This window comes from Argopecten irradians, chromosome 1, assembly GCF_041381155.1.
Source record: "Argopecten irradians isolate NY chromosome 1, Ai_NY, whole genome shotgun sequence".
NCBI lineage: Eukaryota > Metazoa > Mollusca > Bivalvia > Pectinida > Pectinidae > Argopecten > Argopecten irradians.
Window position 1 is genome coordinate 74,614,479 of NC_091134.1, and position 24,210 is coordinate 74,638,688.

General features: G+C 34.9%; 1 protein-coding gene across 1 annotated transcript in view; it reads left to right on the forward strand.

The window, feature by feature from the left end:
- The window catches only part of LOC138307923 (protein O-mannosyl-transferase TMTC2-like), an 82,628-nt gene that overhangs the window by 5,747 nt on the left and 52,671 nt on the right, over positions 1-24,210 (forward strand). The window lies entirely within an intron of this gene.

Sequence of the window (24,210 nt, forward strand, 5' to 3'; positions counted from 1 at the left end):
CTGAGAACTTCAAACCAAATTGTCATAACCATTTTGTCATAAATTTATGACATGGCCACATCTTTGTCTTAATCATTACAATGTGCCAGTGTGACACTTGATTTCCATGCTTTTATTTCTTTTGAAATTTCAAAAAACAGAATACTTCCTTATAAAGAATCACGTCGTCAGTGTGACAGCAGTGACCACAGGTCTATATATCTCGGAACCCTTAGAACATCTTGTTTAGACTGGCCTTGTTCACTCAGAGATTTGTCTCTTGCCTGGCGTCACTGTATAGAGATCTATACATCAGCCACTAGATAATTGGATCTCTGGCGGAGGTATGGTCTGTGGTGGAAAATGTCTTTTATTTGATTCCAGTATTTGGTTACATATGTATCTTTTTCTTGAAAGAATATTTTTTATGCAAATTGAAAAGTAGTGATTTATAGATCTTACTACAAGGAAGTCAGTAGTTATTACCATCGATCGTCAAAAGCTGACGAGTATTTGGTGTGTTTGATTATAACAGAGACAGGAGTATGTATTTCGTGGATGATCTAACTTGCGGTGATTTAAAATGCGTGTGGTTATAGAGGGCGAGGCGCCATGTAACATCTTGTTTCATCAACTTGACATTGCTTCCTTTACCTGAATTAAGTTAATGTGGCAGCTAGTTTTTACCTCATCCCAAATCCCTAATTGATTATAATATATACATGTATTATTGGTAAATTCAAGGTTGTGACAGACATGCTTGATTTACGCATTGTACAGCTCCCGTCAGCTCCACTTCACGGCTGCCTATCATGACAATAATTGAGGTGAATTCAGCATCACTTACTATATGTTTTGGCAGCTAGTTTTTTTACCTCATCCCAAATCCCTAATTGATTATAATATATACATGTATTATTGGTAAATTCAAGGTTGTGACAGACATGCTTGATTTACGCATTGTACAGCTCCCGTCAGCTCCACTTCACGGCCGCCTGTCATGACAATAATTGAGGTGAATTCAGCATCACTTACTATATGTTTTGGCAGCTAGATTTTACCTCATCCCAATCCCCCAATCTACCCCCCCCCCCTCGGGAAACGGTGTACATGTTTACCCAGGCTCTACAACAAGCATGTTCATGTATCTAATAAGAATGGTACTTATGTGTTTCAAACTCATGAACCTATATGATTTTTAAACGGTTAAGTATATTTGTTTGTCTTAACAAACTTCCATAGAAACAATTCTAAAATCACATATTATATAAAGGTACTGCCCCCATTCTCATAAAGCCGTGCAAACACAGAAGGCAACGATTCTGCCCTCTGGCCATCTATCTATCTATGGTCACCTTGAGGCACCTGTATAGCTGGATACTGTGGCTTACCTGTATGCTTGACAAGTTATAATTATTGGACCATGACGTAATATACGGTCAAGATAACTTGCGAGGTTGGGATCATAAACATATTGTGTGTACCGGTAATTAAGAATCAAAACAAGCTGAATTGGGTACTTGTAGGTAGACTAGCCACCAATTAGTGGAGGACGTCATATAGTTTGAAGTGGATTTAATTCTGCATGATCTTTTAAAGATGTTCAATTTTTAATAAAAAATATGTAATTAAGCTATTTTTACATACAATACTTTTAGAAACTTAATTAGCAAGAAAAATATTATAAAAGTGTATATATATTTAATGAAAGACGATCTACAAGGGTATCGCTAGACAACTGATTGATAGGCACCAAATCTTTTTATTTAAAAGCTATGAGTATGTATTACCCGGTATATGATTGTATTACTGATAGCTTATCATAAAAAAAGTGTCTCAAAAGCACATTAGGACTGGTTTTTGCTGCAATTTAAAGTTGTTTTTGACTTGTGAAAATGCTTGTATTTACTATTTCATGTAAATGATATATATATATATTTAATGCAATTTACCCATAAAACATTTACTTTTGAAAACGTAATATAGACAATTTAAGATATGAAATGGAAACTACTGATATAAAATAAAATAGACATATACTTAATGAATATAAATTAATCTTTATTACTTTTGCAGTGAAAAGATTTTATTCGTGTATACTAAAAAAATATCGTATTATATAGTTATGTATACTGTACATTAAATTGTAGATGTTGTAATAAAAAAAATAAACACTTAAAATTATAATTATGTATTATTTCAAATTCAAAATATTTCAAAGAACTTATTCTTCCCCGATCCCTAACTGTAACACATCACCTTGTCTGTCTAGGTCTCAATGTACCTGGACACGATGTCCACCTGTAGTGGACACCGTGTTCACACGTAGTGCACTCCGTGTCTACCTGTAGTCTAAATCTTGTGCACTCCGTGTCTACCTGTAGTCTAAACCTCGTGCACTCCGTGTCTACCTGTAGTCTAAACCTCGTGCACTCCGTGTCTACCCGTAGTCTAAACCTCGTGCACTCCGTGTGCACAAGGGTGTAACCTTTAGTCTACTACCAACTGTACTCAACTGTACTTGAACTGTATGTGTGGAGGGGCTGATGGGAATATTACCTGTGTGCAATGTACAATATTTTAGCTATAGAATAAGTGTTTTACACATTGTTAATATACTGCATTTGGTAATTGCGTTTAAAGATAATGTAATAAAAATGTAAATGTACTTACATTTAGAATGTACCTTATTTACTGCCGTCAGTTGGAAGATCTAGATCTTGCCACTTTGAATAACTTGTTAGTCCAAGATATTCTGAACAGTGTCAGTCAGTATTACGTACTAGGCTAGTACTTAGAGGCAGTTACATGAAATCGATGTAAGACAGGGTTTATTTTCCGCAACTGCATCACCAAACACACTGTCGTAAATTATCAGCATGATCACTCTTTCAACATTCCAGGGCAGGTGTCCAGTTGACAAGTTTATAATCATGAGCTCGACTGCCCAACTGCAAGTTGGACTGTCCGTCTAGTCACCAGTCAGTTTAACTAAATCTTTGTGTTTCATGTTTGTCTTTCTTCTAGTGTCACATTACAAGTGCACTGACTCTATATTATTTTCCTAATGACGGTTGAAAGACGTCGCTCTCATCACATGAAAAGTCGACCGACATTGTTTACATTTCCGGTCATTGCGCCGATATACGATATGTCGTAAAATGATACTATTTTTCACTAAAACTAAAAATAAACACTTGTGACTTCATGGAAACATCATATTTAGTTTATTTTTTAACAGTAAACACCTTAATAACCAAAACATATTTTAAAAATAGTTTACGTCATAGTAATGTTGCTAAAGAGTTACGTCCCTTTGTTCACGTCAAAATCCTCACCAGAAAACTACCTTAAGTTAATGTGGCTCCAAATGCTTTAAATGAGTAAGCATGGTGTTCATGGATTGCTATTGAAGAAGCATCCACAATATTAACCCTGCAGTCTTTTATCTTCCAATTCCATCCACAATATTAACCCTGCAGTCTTTTATATTCCAATTCCATCCCAATTTAAATAAAATATTGCTTTGTTATATATTACATCATACAGCAATGCAGCCATGCCACTCTGAATTGTTTATGAATTAATAACTGACATTATGTTCAATGTACATGCAAATAAGCCTTGCTGCTCAAAAAAGACCATTTAGATATGTATATATTTGGTAAATAATGTATATATCAGATCGAGCTTATTTGTGTAATGAAAATTGTACGTGTCTTACATAAATTGTGAGAGATGAATGAAAACAATAAAACATGTTGTAATTGCCTTTTATTAAATTGTATGATAAATAGAATCTAAAACGTATATATGAATAAATTCTTGATTTATTGAACTTGTTAGTAAAATTTACATAAGCATTAATTTGTATTATTGATCAAAATTTGTTGAACTAAATGACAGTATGGTTGGGGTCATAATGATGCGATTATATATATTCATCCTGTACTATTCAAAAAATAGACATACAAAATTAATGACATTTTAATGAATGTTTCTAAAAAACCAAAATTTCTTCTTAAGAGTTATTTTTATTGAACATGGACCAGCATTGTAGGTTAGGAACCATATTTGTTGGATCATATTACATAATGTAAGTTGTCTATTGGAAAGGTATGTTGAGGTGCAGTGATCTTGGTAATTGCTGGATATTACACTGTTATTGAACAGAATTTGAAAATGTCCAGTAGACTAATTTGATGTTTGGTTAGGATTACATAGGTGATTCATGACACAACCGGATGTAAAATAACCGCAGTACTTATTTAATAGAAATGTTGTTTGTATTGTTGTTGTCTTAACAGATCTTTCTAACTTGTACTACACCTATAGCCAACCACAAAAAACGTTCAATGATATCAGTTTTAATTTAATTGATGAATATTTGAATATAACAGAAAAACTGAAGCGATATTGAAAAAGCAGATGTCTCGACATGGCGCTACCTACCTGAACCGAGTCACTATACCACTTGACAAATCTAGGTCAGCCCAGGTAAATAAACTGGCAGGGTAATTTGGGGACTGTTTAATTAGCACATAATGAAAATTCTATTTAACATTTATTCTCTGGTTTTCAGACTTTTAGTTTAAATGTTTGTACTGTCTCTCCGATGTTTGATAGACAAATATCCTGCTTTCGTTATTGAGTGGACCTAAGTTTATAGACATGTGCCGGACAAACAAAGCACCCAGTATCAAGTTCTGGCTCATAGATCCAAGTTGGTGTCTGTTTGTGTACATTGGAAATGACCATTTATATGAGAATCACCCTCTTGTACTTTTATAATGACCATGGACTCTCTTTTCCATTGAAGATCATTTGATGAGAGCTCAATGTTAAGCTCTTCGTTGACAAAGATCTTATCATGGGGACTTTTGTGCAGAGTTGTTCTAACAAAGTGGCCTTTGCTTTGAAAATTGAAGAAGTCATTGACGTAATTATTCAAATTAAAGTGTCAGGTTTTGCATTAAATGGGGAAAGAAAAGTTAGTTTGTTTGTAACTCAATCTTAACTGTGATTGAGGAAAAAGTAAGGATATTTGAAATGGTGTGAATTTCAAAGTTTTTAAAGTGAGCAGATTGTATTGATTGATTACCCGAGTTAGAAGTGGAAAGGTTCACTGGTTAAAACAGATCAAAATGTCTGTTGGTGCAGGAATTTACTTTGAACATGTCTACCGATATACTGCAAACATGTATATCAAGATTATATCTACTGATTTCTCACAAATTTAGATTCTGCACCATGAAGATCACACCAAACAAGTGAGAAGACTTTCAATTACAATTAGAATGTATTTGATAGTTTTCAGTTAAAAAAAAAAATCTCAATATAATTTTACAACTTGGTAAGTATTTGAGCATATAACTATAGGGTAATGCAGTACAGCCATCAGGTGCAACTAGTGGCTTTTAATTCAACAGGTTTAAATAACAGTGTATTTTATGATATTTTCATTAAAGATATAATTACAATATGATAAGATATGTCAGATAGGATTATATACAGGAGAACATGTGATAATGGTTTATAGGTGCACACAGCAAACAAACGATTTCAATAGATACCAGCCTTGAATGTTTTCCTGGTTAAAATACAAGTGTTTTATAGATTGGTTCAAGATTTTGTTGTCTACCTCCCATTTGATTACGGCCTTATGTACTGACAGTACCTGTCGCACGCTGCTATACACAAACCCTCAACACAGTGGGTAGGGAGGCCAATCGTTCTTAATTTTAATACAAATATCATTATAGACAGCCGATTGTCAGCCATGCACGTAGAGCGCATGCTGATTCAATTAATGGAATTTCACTTTCAATCAAATATCCTTTTAGACAGGCACAAAAAGGGCTATTGAGCACAGAGAAATGCCCTAGTATGGAAAAGGATCTCCACATGTACAAGAAGTACATCCTATCTCTGGACAAAACGTCCGGCTGTCCCCATACTGCTAATATTTAAACCCTTTACGTACAGCCTGTGTTCTGCTCTGATTTGTGTATTTATAGCTTTCAGTTCAGATCACTGAACATTGTTATTAACTTTCAAAGAAAATATCAGATAATATTTCCTAAATAAAATGTTTTAAAGGTATATGGTGTCTGTACACTTGGGGGTTGTAACAGTTATTGAGGTTAAAGATAGTCCTGACATTTATAATACTACAGTCAACAGCTTTAGGGCTCGTATAAACATATGTTACTGGATTTCGTTTATTGTATACAAAACATATTTATCTAACAGTGTCATCTGTAACATGTAATGGCAAATGTTTCAAATTCATTCAGGCATAAAATGTAAAATAGTTCTGGAAAGTATCTTGGTTCAAATCTGTTAATCATTATTTAAAAATAAGATACATTGGATATAGTACAAATGTACAATGTTTTCTCATTACTTCGGTGTGTAATCAGTTCACCTGGGAAATTATTTGTATTATTATCTTCTGAAGTATAGACAAAATTAATTTGATTTTGTTTTCTCTATTTGTTCAGGTTGATATATAATATACTTTTATTAATTTTATATTAGTATTAGATTTTTTAGAAATTCTGCAAATTAAAGTTATCTTTTTCATGAAGTTAATTGAACTAATAATTTATAACATAATATTTAGGTATATTTGAAATATCACTTGATCTTGATTTTATGTTACAAATATGACATATTATTCCTTGATATAAATTTATCAATGAGAATGAAATCATACCCTTCTGGGGGAAATGAATATTCATTTCATTGATTACAAGCAAGATTTTTTTTATCCGACATTATGAAGGTTTATGTTGCAGACAATGTAGCTTTTAGATTAGTCAAGTCTCTTATACAGATTATATTGTGAATGTCGTAATATTCTAATAAGGTAATTAAGCTTTATTGGCAGCGTGTGATGCAGTATTCATGAGAACAAGTAATTGCATTATTCATGAGGTATGCTGCTTAGAGTTTTGAATTAAAATCATTAAAGTCATGAAGGGATTCATACTTATGTATTTGCTGACTTAAGCTTTTGAATAAAAATTGTTCGTCTACATGATGAACCATATCAACTCAAGGCTTTAAAAATAGAAATAGAAATTTTTTTCATTTGAAATTTAAGTTGTTTTACCATAATTGCAAAATTATTGAAATTATACCAGTTAAAGATTAAGTGATTTTAGGAAATCAAGTCATGATTTTATTTTTAAATTCTTTCTTTTTTATAACAATATGTTACAACTGTTCTTGAACCAATTAAAATGAATCAAAGAATACATTACATTTATTGAGGTAAAATATTAAAATTAATATATGGCCCTGAAGTTTTATTTGAATGACACTATTGATACAAAATATTATATCTCTGTATATATGATTTGCAATAAGATAAGGTACATGTTGATATCCCAACCCGAGGGGTACTCCTACAGGTACCTTGTATTTTATGGTAGAACAATTTACATATTTACATATTCAGTAGCCAAATGTTATTGTGGTGCTGTAGAGCACTGGGCCGATATAACATGCTCCAAGGTGGTGAATAAAATCTTTAAAGGAATTTTATCATATACCAGGTAATAATCCTGTGGTAAAGTTTTCTTTCTGCAGTCCCCTCCTAACTATTTCTGGTTTATATATATTTACAGAGCTGTTGCTAAAAGTTAAGTTTAGAGTAATCATTTCATATTTATATAAACCGTAAATGATACAGTTAATTCTGTTGAGCCATTCGCATAACTTTCCATTACAAATCAGAATCTATGATTAAGTCCTTTTCATCTTTCGGCTTTGTTTTGCAAGCTTATAAACTATCTTTACATTAGTTATAAACTATCTTTACATGTATATTTTCTCGTATACTTTCCTGTTTCTGCTAATCTGTCCCAGGAATCATCCACAGTGGTGTAGAGGTTTACTCCGAGTGATGGGGAAATTGGCTCTGCCTTCCAGATGTACCCCATCAAGGTTTTGTTGATGTGAACAAATAAACAATCAGTGTTACACATGTACTCTTCTAAGTTTCACTTCTTGTTTATACTGGTAGGCTACTTATAATGATACATCAAAAATTAATGGTGCCTAATGGACATGAAATGCACTACTTGTGTAAACTCAAGTTTCTGTTGTATGATTCATTCCTTTAAAGAAATATAAATAATTAAAGATTGGGCAGTCTCTCCAAACAACACTTAGAAATGATAATTGTGACCATCTTTTCTAGATAAACTTTCTCATAGTTGTTCTTTTTTTTTTGACCCCTCTATAGTGATTATGTGACCTATAGTAAAAAAGAGTAGGTCTAGAATGTCACCTTGACCATCCACTTCTCTCTCCTCTTTCTCTTCCTTTTCTCTGTACACCTTCCCTCCACAACTAGGCTATGATAGTCACCTAAGTTGTTGACCATTACCTCCCTCACTAAGTTCATTCACCTAATTAATCTTTCTACAACTTGATGATGTTTGAACCTGTCCTATATGTGGCCCATTCCTTCCCCACCCCAACCTCCCAACTGGACTTTGATAGTTACATCAAGTTGTTCACCATTAATTCTCCTTGGTTAATGGGCCTGATCACCTTTCTGGTCAAGTTGATGAGCGATGAACCACGCTTTACACTGGGACATTAACTCCAGGCATCAATCTGTTCAATAACTGGTCAGACGAGTTGGACTGATGAGCCACCTGACCGAGGGGTTTATCCGGATATAAAGGAGACTCGGGAGAATTAACATGCTAAATATTTCACTTGAGTCATCCAGACTGTAAGGATCCCCATCATCCATATATATTAGTGTTGATCTGAGGGGAATACAACAGACATGACATCTACAGTGAATAGTTATTGTGGTCACCTATCAATTCTTTCTCTGGTAGTAAGTAAATATGGGGGACATGACTAAATTTGGTATCAGTATGATCAAGTCCCAGTATTAACTGTTTATAGGGGTAAAATGATGTTTGGGTGGAAATAAGAGACAGTTGTGTCTCCTAACGACCAGGTCCATGTAACAACTGTTTATAGGGGGTAAGTTGATGTTTGTGTGGAAATAAGAGACAGTTGTTTTTCCTAACAATCAGGTCTCAGTAACAACTGTTTATAGGGGGTAAATTGATGTTTTGGTGGAAATAAGAGACAGTTGTGTCTCCCAAAACAAACATTTTGGGTCTGCTGTAAAGGAATTAAAGGTTAGGTGAAATAAGAGACAGTTGTGTCTCCCAAAAGAAGCATTTTGGGTCTGCTGTAAAGGAATTAAAGGTTAGATGAAATAAGAGACAGTTGTGTCTCCCAAAAGAAGCATTTTGGGTCTGCTGTAAAGGAATTAAAGGTTAGGTCGTCATTGAGGTGACGATGGATTATATGATGTTCAAGAATCATGGCAGACAGAATCTCACCTTGAATCTAAATGTATTAATTTTCTTCTTGAAGATTTCTGAACTCATTGAGGGGAAGTCAGGTTGAGATAGGTGAGGTACCTGTTCAGGTATTTTATCGTTCTTGTATGGAGATTTTATAGCTGAGGGATGCCCTTGTCCAGCCTCTTGTATGGATATTTTATTGCTCTGGGGTACTCTAAGCCAGCCTGATGGCATGAGATCAGTCAGGAGTGTTCATAGAAATGAAACAAAACCCAATGGTCAATAAACACAGAGCAAGCTTTGATTGTACAAACCTGGATGGTCAATAAACAGAGAGCAAGTATTTATCATTGCAAGGGTCAGCCAAGGTCAGCTACACCTCTGACAGTGAATGTGTTTGACCCCAGTGAAACAGCAGCTGTGCTGCCAGCCTATTGACAAAAGGGTCTGTTGTCAGGAACAGTAACTCTGATTTATGGATGATTCTGTAATTAAAACCTTATTGAACTTTTCTGTAATTGTCCAATGTGACCAATATGCATCAATTGTTGGGATGTATAGGTGTTGTTTCTCATTAGTCATAACACCAGTACTGAGATTTCACACCTGGTCATCAGTTCAGTATGGGCAGGGTTTACTTTTACTCTAAATATAGAAACATGATATTGTAAAATTCAAATGAATGTGTTGTAATGATTTATATTTAATTCTGATGAGAAAAGAGGTATTATTTGTGGAAATCGTAATATTGCATTACTTAATTTCTAAGTGAAGATTAGATTTATGTTGCTGTATTTATGAAATCGTTACAAGTTTTTAGGACAATACATAAAGTGAGTGATAAAGAGATCGTTTATCCTCAACTGAATACTGCCATTTTATTATTAACAGTTAAGAGATGTTTTGTTTATATCTGCACTGATGCATGGCTTCAACACATATTGGGTGGAAAGTTTTTGTAGGATTCAGCACTGACAATATTTTAAACACCTCATTAAATTTATGAATTTTCATGAGAATTTTAGAATTTATAAAGCATGATGCAAGACCTATGGAGTCATGAATTTAAACATCAAAAACACCCTCAAATAGAAAACTTTTAAGCTTAAATGTTTCATGATTTATTTGAATTTGTGTTGTAATTACATGAAAAATACCTTACTGTTATAGAATTTTCTAGATTTTTAGCCCACCATCTGATTTAGCCCACCATCATCAGATGGTGGGCTATTCAAATCGCCTTTCGTCCGTGGTCCGCCGTCCGTCCGTCCGTCCGTCCTTCCGTCCGTCCGTCCGTCCGTTAACAATTCTTGTTACCGCTATTTCTCAGAAAGTACTGAAGGGATCTTTCTCAAATTTCACATGTAGGTTCCCCTAGGGCCCTAGTTGTGCATATTGCATTTTGGGACCAATCGGTCAACAAGATGGCCGACTGGCGGCCATCTTGGATTTTGATAGTTAAAGTTTGTTACCGCTATGTCTCAGAAAGTTTTGAAGGGATCTTTCTCAAATTTCACATGTAGGCTCCCCTAGGGCCCTAGTTGTGCATATTGCATTTTGGGACCAATCGGTCAACAAGATGGCCGACTGGCGGCCATCTTGGATTTTGATAGTTAAAGTTTGTTACCGCTATTTCTCAGAAAGTCCTGAAGGGATCTTTCTCAAATTTCACATGTAGGTTCCCCTAGGGCCCTAGTTGTGCATATTGCATTTTGGGACCAATCGGTCAACAAGATGGCCGCCAGTCGGCCATCTTGGATTTTGATAGTTAAAGTTTGTTACCGCTATTTCACAGAAAGTTTTGAAGGGATCTTTCTCAAATTTCACATGTAGGTTCCCCTAGGGCCCTAGTTGTGCATATTGCATTTTGGGACCAATCGGTCAACAAGATGGCCGACTGGCGGCCATCTTGGATTTTGATAGTTAAAGTTTGTTACCGCTATTTCACAGAAAGTTTTGAAGGGATCTTTCTCAAATTTCACATGTAGGTTCCCCTAGGGCCCTAGTTGTGCATATTTCATTTTGGGACCAATCGGTCAACAAGATGGCCGACTGGCGGCCATCTTGGATTTTGATAGTTAAAGTTTGTTACCGCTATTTCTCAGAAAGTCCTGAAGGGATCTTTCTCAAATTTCACATGTAGGTTCTCCTAGGGCCCTAGTTGTGCATATTGCATTTTGGGACCAATCGGTCAACAAGATGGCCGCCAGTCGGCCATCTTGGATTTTGATAGTTAAAGTTTGTTACCGCTATTTCACAGAAAGTTTTGAAGGGATCTTTCTCAAATTTCACATGTAGGTTCCCCTAGGGCCCTAGTTGTGCATATTGCATTTTGGGACCAATCGGTCAACAAGATGGCCGACTGGCGGCCATCTTGGATTTTGATAGTTAAAGTTTGTTACCGCTATTTCTCAGAAAGTCCTGAAGGGATCTTTCTCAAATTTCACATGTAGGTTCTCCTAGGGCCCTAGTTGTGCATATTGCATTTTGGGACCAATCGGTCAACAAGATGGCCGCCAGTCAGCCATCTTGGATTTTGATAGTTAAAGTTTGTTACCGCTATTTCACAGAAAGTTATGAAGGGATCTTTCTCAAATTTCACATGTAGGTTCCCCTAGGGCCCTAGTTGTGCATATTGCATTTTGGGACCAATCGGTCAACAAGATGGCCGCCAGTCGGCCATCTTGGATTTTGATAGTTAAAGTTTGTTACCGCTATTTCACAGAAAGTTTTGAAGGGATCTTTCTCAAATTTCACATATAGGTTCCCCTAGGGCCCTAGTTGGGCATATTGCATTTTGGGACCAATCGGTCAACAAGATGGCCGACTGGCGGCCATCTTGGATTTTGATAGTTAAAGTTTGTTACCGCTATTTCTCAGAAAGTTTTGAAGGGATCTTTCTCAAATTTCATGTGATGGTTCTCCTAGGGCCCTAGTTGGGCATATTGCATTTTGGGACCAATCGGTCAACAAGATGGCCGACTGGCGGCCATCTTGGATTTTGATAGTTAAAGTTTGTTACCGCTATTTCTCAGAAAGTACTGAAGGGATCTCTCTCAAATTTCATATGCATGTTCCCCTTGAACCATAGTTGTGCATATTGCATTTTGGGACAGATCGGTCAGCAAGATGGTCGACAGGTAGCCATCTTGAATTTTGATAATTGAAGTTTGTTACTGCTACATATCTCAGAAAGTACTGAAAGGATCTTTCTTAAGGTTCATATATAGTATGTAGTAAAAGTTTGAAAAGCAGGGAAAAGATCCCTCTTTCTGTTGTCAGACATAGATCATTCTTTGGTGGGCGCCAAGATCCCTCTGGGATCTCTTGTATTCATTTGAGTTCAAACAAATAAAATGACGAGTTTACATGTTGGAATACATTGTACTTTTAAAAGCAAGTGTTATTATATAAAGTTGAAGAAGGAAGGAAGTTAAGCCAGCTAGAATACCCAGAGAAAATCCATACACCCAATGCAAATGCCTGTATGCCCTAAAACTAGAAGAGGTGGTCTTAGGATAGCGCATATCAATACTGAATGTTACAAGCAGCTATAGATTCATAAACAGGAATACTTAAGCTTCTAAAACTAGTTGCACCTTTGATTAACTTGGTATTTTGTTATTGATGAAGATTCACACACACTGTTTGATGTTTGTATCGAAAAAAAGATGCATTAATTCTAAAAATTCCCATGGATCATACAGGAAAACATGGACTTTTGATCCCTTGACTTATGACCTTCGACCTGAATTAATCTGGGTGTTGTGTCTCTGTAAGGGGTCCATGTGATGTCTCCATGAGGGGTCCGAGTAGACAGCCCTATCATTGGATAGGCATACTAATTCATCAGCATTACCTGTTTGACTTTTCTGATCCGACTTTTGTTTCAAGGACACCCTTTAATGTTTGCCAAGTTTTAACAAGGTTCAAATATTAGGGCTATCATGTTCTAATTGAAACACCTAGCTGTTTGAATGGAAAGCATACCTGTAGCTTGTCTGATTTGAATGTCTGTTCCTGTCCATGTATATTTTACCTGTATGTAGGATTTATGTTTAGAAGTTGTTTATGAATGCTTAGATGTGTTAATTATATCTTAGAAATTCAGAGATTGCTCGAAATTATATCGAACAGTCTAGTCATAAGTGAAATACAAATGTATATACTGTTTACTTTTTGGTACAATTTTGAGCGGAGAAGCAAACTGGAACAGGTTATAGAAATGATGATTGTGCGTTATCACCCTAAAGGCTATATAAACTATACAGAAAATTCAGTTAGCATATTCATTTCCTAGTATTTGCATGGATTTTTATCCCCCACGAAACACGCTTGAGGGGATATTGTTCTGGGCTCTGTCCGTCCGTCCGTCTGTCCGAGATTCTTTCCTGGGCTATAACTCAAAAACTGTTCAATGCAACTCCTCGAAACTTTCTGTATACATCAGACTAGTGCCCTAGTTGTGTCTTTTGCTATTGCGGACCTTCAATTTTGGGATTTTCTTCTGTTACCATGAAACTTAGTCAAATATACCAAATTGCTGTTCCCTTTTGTTTCTGGACTATAACTCGATCCAAAACAGTTCAACGCAGCTCCATGAAACTTTCTGTATACATCAGTTGTGCCTTTTACTATTGTGGAACTTGGAATATTTTCCGTTACCATGGAAACTTTGTCTAAATACACAATTACTGTTTCCAATAATTTGTTTCCGGACTATAACTCCAAAATCGTTCAATGCAGCTGCAGGAAATTTTCTGTATATATCGGACAAGTCCTCTTGTTGTGACTTTTGCTATTGCAGACCTTCCATTTTTGGAATATTTACAGTTACCATGGAAACTCAGTCTAACTACTAAATTACAGTTTCCTTTGTTACCTGCTGTTAATTTTTTTCAGTTTTACAATACTCGCATACATTTAAAGTTATACTTGAATTCTTGTTATTTTAACGTATTTGGGTTTTTATACAAACTGCGGAGCACAGGGGATAATGCCGCGCTTTTCCATTCCTCGTTGTATCTCAATTTTCTAAAATATATTGCCTGAAATAAACAAAGACAGCATTTCACGTAAAGACTTTTGGTGAAAAGAGCTCTAACTGCCTTACTTGGTCACACTTTTGATGTAGATGTACGTGTGCATATCTACAATTTTGCAGATTTAAGACATTTAATGTTTTGTGATATATATTGCCAATTTTGCATTCAGTTTATTGCACTTTTTTTTTAATTTAGTAAACAATAAATAAATCCACCCAGTAAACTTTCATGCTATATATGAACCCTTTCTAGGCGGCCGATCGGCTGCTTGACTTCAGTTTACGTAATACACAGACGTGAGTGAAAGTGACACCACAAGCCAAGGTGGAAATAGCCCAAGGCTGCTAATTAGGGCCACTTGGGTGTTTGTCAGGGGGTCAGGGAGTTGTTACTCTCGTGCTAAAATTAACCTAGCATGTACACAAATGTGGCAACGAAAATAAAACGGAGGGGTTTATAGAAATCGGGAATTTAGACTCTCCTGCCGGGAGACAATAAAAGGCTTTAAAATACGGGAGGTTTTGTCTCACGCCGGGAGGTATGGCATGTATGACCCTTTGAAATATGCATGTACACATACCTAGGTATCTGTGAACATCAAAATGATAGATGATGGGGCTCCACTAGTGTGAAATAGAAATAACAAAAACTTAAAAGCATGTTCTATTGGCAATTTGTTTTCTTATTTCTTAATTATAACTATAATTTTGAAGAAGAGGTCTTTGCCTTCCATGTGTTTTTAAAAAATATTGAAATTATTTTTATATAAGTTAATATGAGACAGATACACCTCCTCTAGTGTGAATTAGATAAACACAGGTGCACATCAAATTTTTGAGTTTTAACTCAAAATAAGAAATATATTTTAAATCTATTCTTTACAAAGTACTGAGACTTATATGTGCTGTCATGACGCAAACTTTTCATTGATGGCACTGCCATAAATTATTTGTAAATCCTGTATATATTAAGAAGTGTCTGCAAAATAAATTTATCTTTAGGTATTTTATAAAATGTTTGAAATAAAATTGGGAGAAAGTGGATGAGAATATTATTCAAACTCGTAAAACTTGCTACTTTAGCTTTGTGTTATCTACATTAGTATACAAGTTAATATAATGTGGGTCAACAAGAATGAATAATTATAGTTACAGTGGATCCTGGATAATCCAAACAGCTGCATCCCCAGCTCAAACTGTCCGGATAATGAATATTCCGGAGTGTTAGACCATTTAGGCTATTCTGTATTTACAAATTACAAAGTTATTTGCACTTTCGTGTTGGTATTGATTTTGACTTCATGTGTTTGTGAGCGTCACTCCAAATTTTTCTGTGAAAACTGCGTGGATTGCACCCTCAAAATAATGACCTCACAATGGATACCTACCCGCAATGGAGCTAACTCAGGAATATGCAAAGATGGAATAGGTAATTTAGATAAAATCTGGTACATCCCTCTATATTGTGAGTTTTCTGGTCTATTTTTGTCCGGATTTCTTCAAACTCGAGGGAGGGACAACTATATTACATGCTCTGGCTCTGATTGAATAACTAGTGTGACACTATTATACCACGAGGAATCTGATTCCTTTGTTTTAAGGTCCAATAGAATATGTACTTTTTGTTCTGTCAATGCTGGGAGGCTGGAGAAATGTGACTTTCAATTATGTATGAGATGATAATAAAATTAGTGAGAATCTATTCAACTGTTGTAACGGATCACTGGAGACTTTTGTTCTTTTCCATTTTTGTTTTATTTTCCATTCAACATCTATAAATCCAGTTCACAATAAGTTCACAAAATCTCTTAATATCTCTTGTACTCAAAGGTTTCTCTCTCTTCTGTTTTGTATCTCTTAATAGCTCCAATTCTCTGTTCTTACTCTCTGCTCTTACTGCTCTTCCTGCTCTTACTCTTCTACTGCTCTAGCTCGCTCGCCACACCTAAATTTACATATATATAAGTTCATGGTGACCCTCAGAGAAGTCACCCCTAAGGCCACCTACTAAAACCCAGGCTGACCCCAGAATCCACAACACTGTGTTTCTTATTAAACTTTAAACCTAATTCCTGACAAAACCAATAATGATATTTAAAATCTATAAACTATCATCCCTAGTACACATTATCTAGATTATAACCATATCAATTTAGTTTTACTTTAAACACATCATAATTACTTCATTTACACACTTTAATTACTTTTACATACCTCAAATGACTTATAAACTAATACAGTGCTCAAGCTACCGCATTGTTTAAGATAATAAAAACATCTTCATAAACTGCATAACTTACTCTTTCAGCTGATATCTATCTTATTCTCTAAATAGTTATTACTAATTAGAAATAGTACATTTAATCTACTAAACAAAAACAACTATTCATAGAGGTAGAGTGTCAAGCCTTATCTTGACCCAGTGGGATGTCTGACCTAGCTGACCATCATGATGCTGGCACAGTATGACACTTCCCTTCACAACCCAAATCACAAGCACTTACATCATATACCTGGCTAACAGGATTTACACTACTACACAACTATTGAGGACACAATTGGAAGCTGTATTGTTGAAATGATTTCAATTTTATCTTTGACAGATAATTAGAAATGTAAATTTTAGTGTTTCTGTGTACTTTGTCACAATAATTTACACGTTACTAGGTTGCTTTTGGTGAAATATAGAAATATGTATTTCGACTACTATTGATTTTTGCCATATTAGAAGCTATAATTTGGTTTATGCAGTAACATTCCTGGGTGGCACTGTGTAACCTGATGTTATGCTGTCGTATTTTCTATCATTCTATGTGATTATTTTTCCATTAGCACACTTCCTAAAATGCCGGAAGAGTATTAGGACTATTGAAATATTTATAAATCTGTATCCCAGGCCAGTAGCTGATGTGTTGGTGTTACAGGTGCTGCATGTGTATGGCACCAGGAGGCCATCCCATAGGAGGAGGACAGACTGATTAAATATCACTAGAGGACTTATGTTATATAAAAAGTACTGACACAAATACCTCCATGTTTTGCCAGACTCACTGAAATTTTATTTTAAATTGAAATGACTGTTTTGTGCTTCACTCATTTAGAAATAAGGTTTTGGGTCTCAGAAATAAAATATATTTGTGTAATTTTGCTTTATATATATACAATATTAGAGCTACAGGGCTTACTTATATTTATATGTAACATGTGCATGTTTTTTTGGTGCTCAGATAATAGGGCCATATCATTTAAAAATGTTTACCTACTTTCATGTATATATAGATACAAGTGTTAAATGATATAGCATGAGGACAATCAGGACTGCCATTAACATCCTATCAGAACAAATTAATGGAGGAATATGATGAATTATGTTGGGTCCTGTATACATTGGATCAGGGATTCATGGAGATGTGTTCTGTAAAAGGCTTATATTAAATATACCACACAAATGAGAAAAACAGAAAATTATAGCTAACATTGGCTATCCAATTAGACTCTACCATAAAGGAAGCTCTGTAACAGAATTAAAGTTGTTTTCAATTTAAACATGCAAATTTACAGATTTTGTAGTAAAAGGCCTTGGAATCTGACACTTTAACCTTTTACTACAAGATCAAATTGTAAAACAGATGCTGAAGATTAGGTCTGTTCTAATTGTTTGCTTCAATTTTAATTATCACACACACAAAGCTCTGGTCTCAAAGGCTTGCTCTCCTTCCAAGATTCTAATATAATCTACATGTGCTTAGAAAGATAAACATGAAACATATCCTAGACAAAAACAAATTTGTTTCTTAAAGATTACATGAAGACAGTGTAACGCATTTGAGTTTTTTTCTAGGATTTTGTTCAAATTACAAATTGTGGAACATCACAATAAATGTATAATCGGCTCGGAGCAGCTCATCACTGTAATGAGACTCACATTATATCGTCAGCAATGATTATGGCTCTTCAGGGATTTCATTAACGATGTAATTACCGTTTTAGGATAGACCAAATTCTCTGACAATTATCAGCATGATATACAGGAAGTAAGCTCAGACCTCCATTCACTTCCCAAATCTTAATGGAGCCTGTATTAGTGGCTGTTGATATGGCAACTATGTTTTCCAGGATTAATCCTGTACCCTATTTGGTTATTTTGGGTGATGAGTGACAGGAAATGAGACAAGAGTGAAGTATGTGATAATATTGGTTTTTGGAAAATCCTTTCTCAATGTCATCCAAAGACCCCAGATTAAATGACCACACGAAATCAGGACACACATACTTAAGACCAAGACTCATTGACCACGGTACCAAGACAAACATTGTTGAGACACAGACTGAAGGTCTTCACCCCGAAAAATTGAGAAATGTGGCTGGAGGGTGAAGTGGATCTACAGCAGTGTTTGACAGAGGTCAGCCATGTTTGTACAAGTTAAGATTGCTTGGGGATAACAAACATCCAAACAAGTCTCTGAGTAAAGGGGCCGTTCTCATGTTGTGATGGCGTGCCATGACTGTGTCATTTAGATGTGATACATTTCTGTTGGGCAATACAAGCGTCTGAGTGGAAGCCTCCACTTTAGGGTCGGAGGACGTTTAGAGGAAACTTTATATTTGAGATATGGACCTACAAGTCTGTTTTCTGCTACATTCATTGTTTCCTAAAACATGGTATACAGGTCCATCAACATTTCTATTGTGTCAAAGATTAAATTAAACAATATAATAATATGAAGTGGCTTAAAAGTGTAAAACAGTATTATGTGTGTGATTTATACCTTTTGAGATTTTCAAAAAATCTGGGGACATTAGCTGTTGTTCTGGAAGATGATGCTGTTGGCCATTTTGTGTCTACTTTGTTATAAAATTATCCCAAGTCTAAAATAAAAAGTGACAATAATTCTGATTCACTATGCAAAGCTCCAGTCACTTTTTTCATAATTGATTGTTTAAACCAAATTCAATCTATTCTTAAGCAACCAAGATAATGTAAAAACAGAAGCTTGCCATTACAGTTGCCAACATTTCATCAAAATGTAACAGGAATTGTTGTAAATTTGAACCTGTTTCCTGCAACAGGTTATTTTGTTTTCAGATTTAATAATAAAGAAAACTTGTGGTGAATGGGTGGCTATAAGCCAGTACACCTGTGATTGGGGCTATATATATATATATATATTGAACCATCAGTTGTCATATAGCTTAGTGTTTCGTGGCCCTGTATAGATTTTCTAAAGCTGAGTTGTGTAACATGTACTATGTTGACATTAGGTTTCCGTTTCAATGCTATGTCCTTTTGTGGTCGAGTTTCAAGCAGATTTTCAATAAACTCCATACAAGCTATCTGTGTGTAAAGCTGCCTTTGTACCCTATTCTGTAGACTGTATGACCCTGGGTCATTCACTACCGCAGGATTTTACATATGTGGTCACAGTGAAATATTTAAAATTATTTCAGTATTTACACAAACTTTACTTCATTTTACATAAAGATCATGGTGTTGATAATGCATAGACATAAACAAGTATAAGTATAAAGGTTGAAGCTATAGCAGACATTATCTATACTGCTAAACAGAAAGGTCACTGAAAACACTAAGAAATTGCAAGATTAGCAGAAATTATCAGCTTTATATCACACAAAAAGCAGAAAAATCCCATTACCCGGTACTACTAAATTCATGCATGCACCGTCCACTAACATACATTTATCAATTTAATAATATACTAAGGGATATTTATTGCACTTGAGATATAAAAATTCAAATATATGTACCAGAATTGTTCTTATTCTAAGTCATTATCAGGTGCATTCAAAGTTGTTAAGGAAATTGACTGGGAGAGAAAGCATTACAATACAAATCATAGCCTTATCATTGGTATCAATACAAGTATTTTTTAAACTCTCTGATTAATTGAAACCAGAGCCACAAATTTATTGGTGCCTGAAAGAAGAGGTGAGGAATGAGTGATTTGGTATATTTTATTATTAGGTAGATATAGACCGAGGTTTGGATGGGTCATAGGTGATTGAGATTTACCTTTACTATAGAGATAGGTAAGTGTGTAAGTCGAGGAGGAGGAGACGTACAGGGAACCTGGGGTGGGGACGTATATTTACCACTATACAGGTGAGAGTCACCGTCACTTGGATCCATCCCTTTAAACATTCAAAAAGTCGGCTGATCCTTCTACTGATAGTGGCGTGGAAGATCCAGTGTCCAGAATGGGTCCTTAATTATACCTGATAATTACCAGGATCTTTGTGTTGATGGCCTAGCATACGTAACTCTACACCAGCCAGACAGGTGCAAAGAGTGCAGTAGTAGATCAGTATTGAACATTTAGGTTTCCTGTGTCTCTCCGTTCTTCTCTAATTGGACAGCTACGTTTAGGGTGCATTATAATTAATTCTGATTGTTAACAGCACCAATATATTGATCATTTATATTTGTTTTGGGACCCTGGACTCGTGTACAATATAAATATTGGGTGCATGATATGTATTTGATACAGGTGTTTATTTAACTGTCACAGAAAAGTGTATCACCTGGGGACGAGTGTGCAAGGGATGGCTAAAATAACATTAGATATAAATACTCTGTATTGTTCTCTTATTCAATGATTAAGGTAGAAGAATTCAATTTGTTTTAATTTCTAAGAATTTCACCTATAACACAATTTGTAAGTTTGATAACTTCATGTAACATATTAAACATACTAAACACCAGGAAACTTAAAACAAAAATGTAACAGAAGTGATGCTGATTGGTATGCAATATAAACGTTTACAACAAAATCATTGTTCAAAATTACAAAGACAGTGAAGTTACATTGGAAGGGGGGGGGGGCTTATTGGATTGAACAGTCAGAACATTAAATTTAGCAACTACGATAAAGGAGCAAAGTGAATATTTTTGGACTATAATCTAAATTCATCATCAATATTTTAAATGAACTTGTTATATAATAATTCATTAATTATGTCCCAAAATGTCACACTGGAGGACAAGTAGTGTTACATATGAGTTGCTTCCCTTTCCTTCCCAGCATTTTCACATTCCCTCTCATAATTAACTGGAGCTGCATAGTATGATACGACTGGAATTTAATGAAATTTCAATTCTGTTGTTAAAGCATTTAAAGGTGAATGGATGCCTAATGAAAATTAGAAAGTGGAATTTAACTTATGGAGGGGATGTTACCTGTAAACATCAGAAACTATATAACACACTTGTTATAGTAACTAAGGCGGTTTCAGTACCTAGAAAACACCTTTGAAATAGCTGTTATAGTAACTAAGACGGTTTCAGTACCTAGAAAACACCATTTAAATAGCTGTTGGTTGAGTAGATCAACAAATTGTTACCTTATACTCATTCCCCAAAATGTGTTTAAAAGTGTTATATATATTAGATGATTGATAACTCGCTATAGTAACATTTTAATGTGGCCATAGATTTGTTATGTCCTGTGACCATTTTATGGTGTCAAAGAGGTTGGAGTTGTTTATATTTATGGCAGATTGAAATTATGATATGATATTTTAGATAATTTACGACGGATTATAATTTCAAATTAGGCAATAAGTCAGCGATAGCTTTGTTGTAGAAACAATTTATGTTTGTCAAGGTACTGTCATGTGTTTCATGGTGTCCTCTTTTGTAGACCAAGTCGATATGTTCATAATCTGCAGAGTTAAAGGTGTTTTCTTACGTATCGTTTGCATCCTTATTTAATTAAAATAGATTTATGATGTAGACACAAAATGTTTTAGGATGCTCTTTGGCGGTTGTCTAACTTGTCTTTCACAGTTTCTTTGTTTGTATGATATTTACGGTGACAGAATGTACCCTGGTAATTTATTGCTTTATTTCAACTGTATTCGTAAAAATTATATGACGTGAGTTTGACTGTCTGACGTTGACATAAAATGCCAATTCCATATTTTTTTTCACACACATTTCCATGCATTGACATGTTATAGATAAACTATCAGAAAGTTGGTGTGAGGATAGCCACCTTTATCGTCTATAGATAAACTATCAGGAAGTTGGTGTGAGGATAGCCACCTTTATCGTCTATAGATAAACTATCAGGAAGTTGGTGTGAGGATAGCCACCTTTATCGTCTATAGATAAACTATCAGGAAGTTGGTGTGAGGATAGCCACCTTTATCGTCTATAGATAAACTATCAGGAAGTTGGTGTGAGGATAGCCACCTTTATCCTTTAATCTAGAAATTTTTATATCCTCATTTGGTCACCGCACCTGTTTGATTCTAAATTCTATCGTTGATTTTTTAGTACAAGAAAAAAAGGCATTATGCCATGACGAAGGGATATCAACCTGACTGTTTTACTGTTGTCAGGATTTCAGATTGCAGACAATTGAAAAAGTTCATCTCATTTTGTATCTTTATTGTTTTGGGCTTAAAATGTTATAGATATTTTAGGAGTAAATGTTAAGGTTTAAATTTTCTTGCATTTTCGTATAAAACTTTATTTAAGACAATTATGACACTTAGTATAAAAGAAAGTGATATGCCCACGAGATTTGTCCATCTTCTAACCAGAGTTATTACCTTCATCTAGTACTATCGTATTCATCTTATGCCTCAACAAATTTAATGATCATCTCATTTTCACGTTTTAAATATTTTGATTTGACATAAATGGGGATTCTGGCGAGCATTATGTGTAATCCGGCTTTGTTATGGAATTATAAGATGAAACTTAAATGATAAACGGTTCTTGTTTAGGGACCCCAGGCTTTTCTTATTACCTCACAAGAAGTTGTGGACATTATTTGGAGCATTATAACTGTCTGTCTCAATGTCCATCAATGTTTACATGTCTGTGGTAATTCATTACTAAGGAACAGATTCTTTGTGGGTGGTTTCTTTGAGGGTCAACCGACAAAATATCACATGGGATTATACTGAATAATCTAACATAGAAATATTTATCTAAAAACATTTTGTTTTGTATATATATTGTTATCATTCTTCATTAACCCATGATATTGAAGCTATAACTAAACACCTTTTGTGATAGAATGACGGCTTATCTGACTATTATAAGAACTATAGCTTATATGACTATTGTAAGAACTAGCTTATCTTAGAGTTATAAGAACTAGCTTATCTGAGAGTTATAAGAACTAGCATATCTGAGAGTTATAAGAACTAGCCTATCTGAGAGTTATAAGAACTAGCATATCTGAGAGTTATAAGAACTAGCTTATCTGAGAGTTATAAGAACTAGCTTATCTGAGAGTTATAAGAACTAGCTTATCTGAGAGTTATAAGAACTAGCTTATCTGAGAGTTATAAGAACTAGCTTATCTGAGAGTTATAAGAACTAGCTTATCTGAGAGTTATAAGAACTAGCTTATCTGAGAGTTATAAGAACTAGCTTATCTGAGAGTTATAGGAACTAGCTTATCTGAGAGTTATAAGAACTAGCTTATCTGAGAGTTATAAGAACTAGCCTATCTGAGAGTTATAAGAACTAGCTTATCTGAGAGTTATAAGAACTAGCTTATCTGAGAGTTATAAGAACTAGCTTATCTGAGAGTTATAAGAACTAGCTTATCTGAGAGTTATAAGAACTAGCTTATCTGAGAGTTATAAGAACTAGCATATCTGAGAGTTATAAGAACTAGCTTATCTGAGAGTTATAAGAACTAGCATATCTGAGAGTTATAAGAACTAGCCTATCTGAGAGTTATAAGAACTAGCTTATCTGAGAGTTATAGGAACTAGCTTATCTGAGAGTTATAAGAACTAGCTTATCTGAGAGTTATAAGAACTAGCTTACCTGAGAGTTATAAGAACTAGCTTATCTGA